The sequence below is a fragment of the Nannospalax galili genome, unplaced genomic scaffold (assembly GCF_000622305.1).
Source record: "Nannospalax galili isolate Female #2095 unplaced genomic scaffold, S.galili_v1.0 scaffold11, whole genome shotgun sequence".
Classification (NCBI taxonomy): Eukaryota; Metazoa; Chordata; class Mammalia; order Rodentia; family Spalacidae; genus Nannospalax; species Nannospalax galili.
The window spans coordinates 4,931,131-4,938,630 of NW_008330735.1; the positions used below are offsets into that span (position 1 = coordinate 4,931,131).

The 7,500-nt window shown below is 35.7% G+C and overlaps 1 protein-coding gene and 1 non-coding gene across 5 annotated transcripts in view; both read left to right on the top strand.

The window, feature by feature from the left end:
- Positions 1-7,500, top strand: part of Elp4 (elongator acetyltransferase complex subunit 4) — a 243,539-nt gene that overhangs the window by 216,508 nt on the left and 19,531 nt on the right. The gene's annotated exons all lie outside the window — the stretch shown is intronic.
- Positions 3,973-4,079, top strand: LOC115067498. The gene has a single exon (XR_003846909.1). It is a non-coding gene; the product is annotated as a U6 spliceosomal RNA (small nuclear RNA).

Consider the following 7,500-nt stretch of genomic DNA (forward strand, 5'->3'; position numbering starts at 1 on the left):
TGGCCCTTTACTATCTCACTGACTTCATTTGGAGCTATTTCCCCTGGTAACTTAAACCTAAATCTTTTATACATGTCCACACAACTATTATTCCAAATTACTTCCTCTGTCAGTGATTTCTAATTGTAACAAGTGATCTTTTAACCATACATTATTTAACTTCTATTTATATTCTATCTTTGGAATCTAGAGGCTTCTCCATGTCTTTAAACTTTCCATGGAGTGTAACTGAAAAGAAAGAAAAGGATTATGAGTGAGAAGAGGATGAGGGGAAAATGCTCCAAAAACTAAATATATAAATTTGGCTACATTGTCATACCTATAATTAGAGAACAAATAGAATTTTTTACTGAACATGGTCAAAGTCATTTAAGGTGCTATGTTTGTTCTCTGTCAGCTTCCCCAAACCTTTATGACTTACATAACATTGGTGAAGGACTTTCTGGAAGCAGGTTGGTGGGCTGGTGGATTAGTTGGCTGGTTGACTGACTGGCTAGTTGGCTGGATGGCTGACTGGTTGTTTCATTGATTTGTTGGTTGGTTAGTTGGTTGGCTGGCTGGCTGACTAGTTGGCTGACAGGTTGGTGCACTGGTTGGTTGGTTGACTGGCTGGCTGGCGGACTGGTTGGTTGGTTGGTTGGTTTGTTGGATGGCTGCTTGGTTGGTTGGTTGTTTGGTTGGTTGGCTTGTTGGTAGGTAGGTAGGTAGTCATTCTTCCAGCTTTGTTAATGGATTCCCATCAGGAAGTACAGGGTAGTGATTGAATCCAGCGTCACTATGGGTGGCAGAAGCTCTCAACAATTATAGTGAACTTTCTCTAGACTTCGGAGGAACTTATTTGGGGACATGTTTCCAACATTGAGGCCCCTACAAACAGAAATGGTTTCCTCTTAGCACTTCATTAACATTCTCACTCAAAAGTATCTCCTTCCTGTTCCAGTAGTCTTTCCCCAGGGTGACCTAGATACAGAAGGTTTTCAGAGCCCTTCATTATCTTGCCTAAAGGTACAGTGTGACCTAGATGGCTATGACAGACCCTTGTCCTGTTGCTCAGTTCACATCCACAGAGATCTTCATTTAAAAAAAAATAAAAGGTGTTGTACTTTAATGATGTTGTTCCACTTTATGTTTTCTGCTTTCTACTCAATTCTTCAAAGTCCAGAAGAAGTAAAAAATGTATATATTTTTATTTTTTCATTTCTGCCAGAATATGTTCATGGTGACATTTTTTAAACAAGCCTGCAAAATCTAGGCTTTCATCTTATCTCTTATAGCCCTAGGTGTTCAGCTCTAAATCCATACTTAGCTCCCCATATTCATAATTTACCTTTCCTTTAGGTGACAGTGTTTAACTGAAATATCCAGAAAGAATACTCCTTCTCTTCTTTAAAGAGCTCTACACAATTGTTCCACCTCAGGTGTTTAATATCTGCTCAATATCTTAACATATAAATTATGTTACATTGTAAGGCTGAAAGAAACAAGGGAATCACAATCTACCATATTCTTTCTATATGAGTGGATTAAGACAGGTATCGACTATTCATATCGTGAATCCTTCCTCAACTTAAAGTACCATGTGCATTTTAAATAATGGTTATCTAATATGGAAAATCAGTGACAACTGGCTTTGACCTCTATTTATAAAACTGACATGGCTATAGTCAAGACAAAGCCTAAAAGTTCTTTAAGGACTTTATTTTAAGCACCAAATTCCTGTATATGTTCTGCTGTATTCCAACTGAAAAACTAATTGCAGATAATCCATATCAATCTTTTTCCAAACTCCCATCAGCCACAGGTTTTCTCCTAGCTCTACTTTTTTGATAAGTCTGGGAGACTTCCAGTCAAGGAGGAAAAACACAGGAAACATAGCTGCCTGACAGACTGAACTTTAAAAAGACAGCATACCCAGAGTTTGACATTAAACATAACAAACACTGTAGATTTTTTTTTTTTTTTTTTGAGTGAATGAAATGAATCAATGAGCCGTAGGCCTGAGGCTCTGTCTCCAACATAGCCTTTCTTCTGATGCTACTTTCATCTTAGTCATCAGCAGACCTGATATAGATTTCAGTTTTTAACTACATCACCATCTTTTCATTGGCAATTCTAGTCATTTGAAAAACTTCTAGTGGAAAAATAAAGAATCATACACACCCAAAAATTATTTTACAGCAGTCTAGGCTATCTTCAGGAATGCAGAGCAATCACAAACAGCCTTATACTTACCTAATTGCTGCATTTTCATTTGAAATTATTGAGGAGTTTGTTTAGTATTTATTTAGTGTCACCACAGCAAGGAAAGGGGTAAGTAAATTATCCCCTACCGTTTGGGTTGACCTGAGGAAAGACAAGATTTCTGAAGGGAAGCAGAGGAAGCCTAAAGCTAATGAAGTGGGAGAGAACCCAGTCACATTTTTACCTCTCTGAATTTCTTCCAAATCAGACTACAGATTTCCTTACATCTAGCACAGCAACATGGTATTTTTAGTAACAGTAGTACCAAGCGGCAGCCTGTCATTTGGGAGCTGACAAATAAGCATACTGTCCTCTTCTACACAATACGCTGCACATCTTCATCTCCACTCATCCTTACAGAAGCTCTTCAGCGCTCTGTGTTTCTTTATGGAGATGATAAGGAGCCCTGGTTAATAAGCTCTCGGGGTTATTCAGTATCCCTCTTCAGGGCTCATTTTCTGAAGCTGAAAACACTCATGCATTTGCACACATGCACACTAAACTTGTCAGAGGTGAAGTACTTCCAAATGCCACTTGAATGTGATTAAAAGAATCCTGGGCCTGATGGAACTCATTACACAAGATGCCAGGCCTAGCCGTTCAAACTTGGTTCTAAGAAAAAGATACATCTTGATTTAAAATGAATGATACTTAGAAGTGGACATAACAATTTATTATATTTCTATGTAAATGTATTTTTTAATATACCATATTTAAAAAGAAAGCAACAAAGTTTTTTTTATTGTAAAGTATATACTAGAAAAGTATCTATCATTTCTTTCACTTTGTATAAGAAGTCAGTCTATTTGAGTTATTGCTTCAAGTTTCAAGTCTAAAGTTAGGTCTTTTCCTTTCCTAGTGGCTGTGATTTTCTAAAACAGTTTGGGACAGTATTAAGTAATTATTTATTCATTTATTTATTTATTTATTTATTTATTTTTTGAGATAAGGTCTCCCTGCAACCCCAGCTAGCCTGGAACTCACTATGTAGACCAGACTGACCTGGATCTCACAGAGATCCACCTGTCTCTGCCTCCCAAGTGCTGGGACTAAAGACATGCACCACCACACCTGGCTTATATAGTATGAAATAATTTTATACTTAATGTCATGGGTAAATTAAATTTTTTGTTTAATATCAAGTCAAGATATAGATAATATTGTTATTTTGTGGTGTGGTTTTAAAAGTCTTCCAACACAGCTTAAATTTACTGACTCATTTTTTTGCCTTCTAATTTCAGAGGATATTAACAATTCCGTCCTGTAGTTGTTTCCTCCCCCTAGGTAAATTCCTCAAAGATTATCATAACATCCTACCCTCTAATTTAATCTGTGGGTCACACTTATGTTGACTGCTTATCATTCCAGCCGTGGAGGCTATCTGTGGTGTGCTGTAGTACAAGAAAGAGAGCAATGGCTAGAAATCACATATATAGACTTGTAGGAACTTAGGGTTATACATCTAGATTTTGTACCTGGTAATTGCTCTGTATATCACAGCTGAGCTAGCTTATTTTCCCCACAGAACTTACCAGCCTAGATTGTTCTCTACTTACGCATTTTTTTTTTTAATCCAGCACAAGGTTTTTCAGGTAGTGTTTGTCACAAGATACTGTGCAAGGCCTCACCTTCTCCTAAAACATTTTAGATGAAAGGACTTAACTTTGTTTTTCATTCTGTTAATCGTAAATTGACAAGGTGGTAAAACTTTTAATAAAAAAATAACATTTAGTGCTCGCTTCGGCAGCACATATACTAAAATTGGAACGATACAGAGAAGATTAGCATGGCCCCTGCACAAGGATGACACGCAAATTTGTGAAGCGTTCCATATTTAAAAAATAAAATAACATTTAAAGATTCCAAATAATAATATAAGCTTGTGACTTCCTTTCATCCATCAGTATGTTCAGTGAAAACTAACAAAATTGTTTCATATGATTTTGATCAAATGCAGAGAACTAATTGTATATTCTGATGCCTATAGAACAACCAGCAAAAGCTTGCTTTGCCTAGTATACCCACATAGTACATTAATCTCGACATTGTGACTAATTTGCAAGTCAAGAGATCCCTCCCCATACAACTTTTTCTAAGGGAAAAGCAAAATTTATTAAGTTTTGAGGTTTCTCTGTTGTTCTGAGATACCACGAAGGCCTAATGTGTAATTAAATAGGAACTTCTCACTTAAAATTATCTTATCTTGAATAATTATATTAATGTTAGTGTTACTTTATGAGTTAAGAAAAATGTTTCATTTATATAAATTCAACTGTCTTTTCATTTATAAAGGGCTTTTTCATAAAAGATGTCCAGAGTAAGAATTCACTCTCCTTTTAACAAGCCTGTCAGACATCTAATTCCACTACTGTATAATACATACTTCTCACAACCCTCTACAAAGTACAAAGCAGCTTATCGCTTTGTTTTTATGAAGACTTTTTTTATATACTGGAAGCATTGCTTTTTGTTTAATGCTCCATACCCTTTAAGTGGCTTAATTCGTTTGAGACAGGGTCATGCTATGTAGCTCAGACTGCCCCCTGAACTTGTGGTCCTCCTGCCTCAGCCTCCTGAGCACTATAGCTGGGACTATAGGCATGTGTCACCAAGTTCAATATACGTGATTTTAATGACCCACCTGTGTAGTCTGGATTCATCAGCTTGAGTACATGTATCCAGTCATTCAAAAGAATGATGAGCCTGGCTCCAGTACTCAGTGATGCATCCCTTGGGATGGGTGTTATCACCTAACTCCCAACAAACTATATTTTTACTGGCCCAGTGCTGTGGGATTAGAAACCTGTTCTATCTACATAGATGTTCCAAAACATGAAACTGCAGTTGAGCAATACCTCCTCACTTTAGTCCATTTTTTTTCCAAACAGCCCAACTTAAAGAGCACACATCACCAGATTACATGTAATCTTGATTTTTTTTTTCAGCCCCACAGGAGTGTATTCTCTTTTTCCTGTAAATTTGTGATATTTTCAGGATGCCTCTATGTCCTAAAAGAAAATTACTCTAATTCTGCCTTACTAGTTTGGATTATATCTTCCCACATCATTTTCTCTTCATGCATTGATTGACAGCTCATTTCTCTGAAATATAAGTTTGTTAGTTTAGGTGTGCTAGACATTATTTAATATGGATTCATAAAGACCTGGGAGAATGTTTGTATTTTAGATGAGCTTTTCATTTTATACAATATTCATAATAGATTTCTCTGAAATATAATAATTCATAACAATTTAATTTAGGTATAGTTTCTCAGTAGTAAAACACCCTGTAAATCCCTACATTTTGACAACTTCCCTAATATTCCATTTGATTCTAAAGGAAATTAACTGCAAGTTACTTTTTAACCCAATTATATTGTGGTTATTAGAGCAGAATCCAGGCAGCTCTTACCAAAATTTTGTGGTTTTGAATGGTCACATACATAGTGCCTCTTCAGTCCAGAAGTGTCACATATGATTCAGTGATTCGGTATTTTCAAACAAGTGAGCTTATAGTGTTCATGGAAGGAAGAAAGGAGGGAGGGTGAGAGGGAGGGTGAGAGGGAGGGAGGGAGGGAGGGAAGGAAGGAAAGATGTAGCCTAATTTTTAAATATGTTATGAAACTGTTCTTTCTTAGGAATTAAGCTGTATTCTCTGCTCCATAATTATGTTAGGGATCAAATTTTTGTATATTTTATCAACGCAAAAGTGGATTAAGATGCTACTCAGAGCAATAAAACAGTGGTTTTCTTTTTTACAAAATGACATATCCAAAATTCAACTTAAATAGTCTAAGCTGCAAAAATAGAAACAAAAAGAGTAATTAATGACTAATAGATTTTATCACTGGAGGAAAATTCAACCTGTTACATGTACACTAGTGCCCAGATAAAACCCCAAAAAGTAAAGCTGGATACTTATGAAACCAGGGGAAAAATGTATTTAAAAATGTACAGTCTAGTAAAATGTTGGCAATATAGGATAAGGATAGAAAGGAGAAAAGATGATCGGAGGGTGTATCAAAGAAAATTTAAATGAAAGCATAAGTCATTTAAGAAAGATATTAGGCAAATGATTTATTAAGCTAAACAAATAAGCAGTATCTTCGTAAATAAGGACAGTTGGCATGTATGTAGGTGTGGTCTTGGGACTTTGCCACCCAGACCAGGGATTTGGGCTGTGGGGAAGGATGATGACCATCTGCTCCAAGTGACTCCTACTGGCTGATACACAGAGCTCCGTTGGCATTGGTCTCATAGGAGACTGCCAGCCTTCCAGTCGAGAAGTGAGCAAAACAATGGCTTTGCTGTCAAGCACGGAGATGAAGTGTAAGATTTAAGTAATAAGTGGGACTTCAAAAGGGTCAAGGAACTTTAGAGTACATAATCTAGACAGATGTAAGTTAGCTTGACTGTGGAACAGGCTGTTCTTGCATTTAATGAAAGATACTTGAAACGCTAGGCAAAGTGACCCACAGCGACTGTAGTAAGCAGATTGAAATTATCACAGCTCACAAGATATTTAGTGCAACCTTTAACATCTAAATCACAAAACAGAACAATAAAGCTATACAACAACAATAGATAAACATACCCACAAACTAGATCATATGAAAGCTATGTAAATAGTAGCCAGATTTAACAGTAGTACAACAGTAACCTTCCTCCCTGTCCTCGTAACAAAACTGATAGACATGACCTTCTCCCACGCTGCCTTCTAAAATATAATCAGTGAACTTCTTAGTACCTCAAAGGAATCTACATTTCTTTTTTTAAAACTTGAAATTAATTACAGTGAGACTTTAAAAATTATAAATGGCTCAAATTTTTCTAAATTGGCCATTACTTTAAAAACACAGTAAGATTCTTTTTGGCTTCTCTGTTCAGTACAAATTTATGTTTCCAAGTATCTTTAACTGCAATGTGTCATATATGACTACTTTTGAATAATTAAATATAGGGGATTATTTTCTGAAATATAGGCTCAACATGTAAATTTGTTATATAATTTATTCTTCTCTAATTTGTTATGTTTTTAATTACGTTTCAACTACTTATTTGTAGAAATCATGGACATAAATGTGCTTATTGGATTTTTTTAAAGGAAACGTTACTTTTTCATGGTGCAACAAATATGGAGATAAACCTGATGTCATTGTATTTTGAGTATTTTGTACAGAAAAGCATTAAGTATAGAAATCAACAGTTCTCTCTATAGCTATTTATAAACTATTACTAAATAAAACAGAAAAAATGTTCT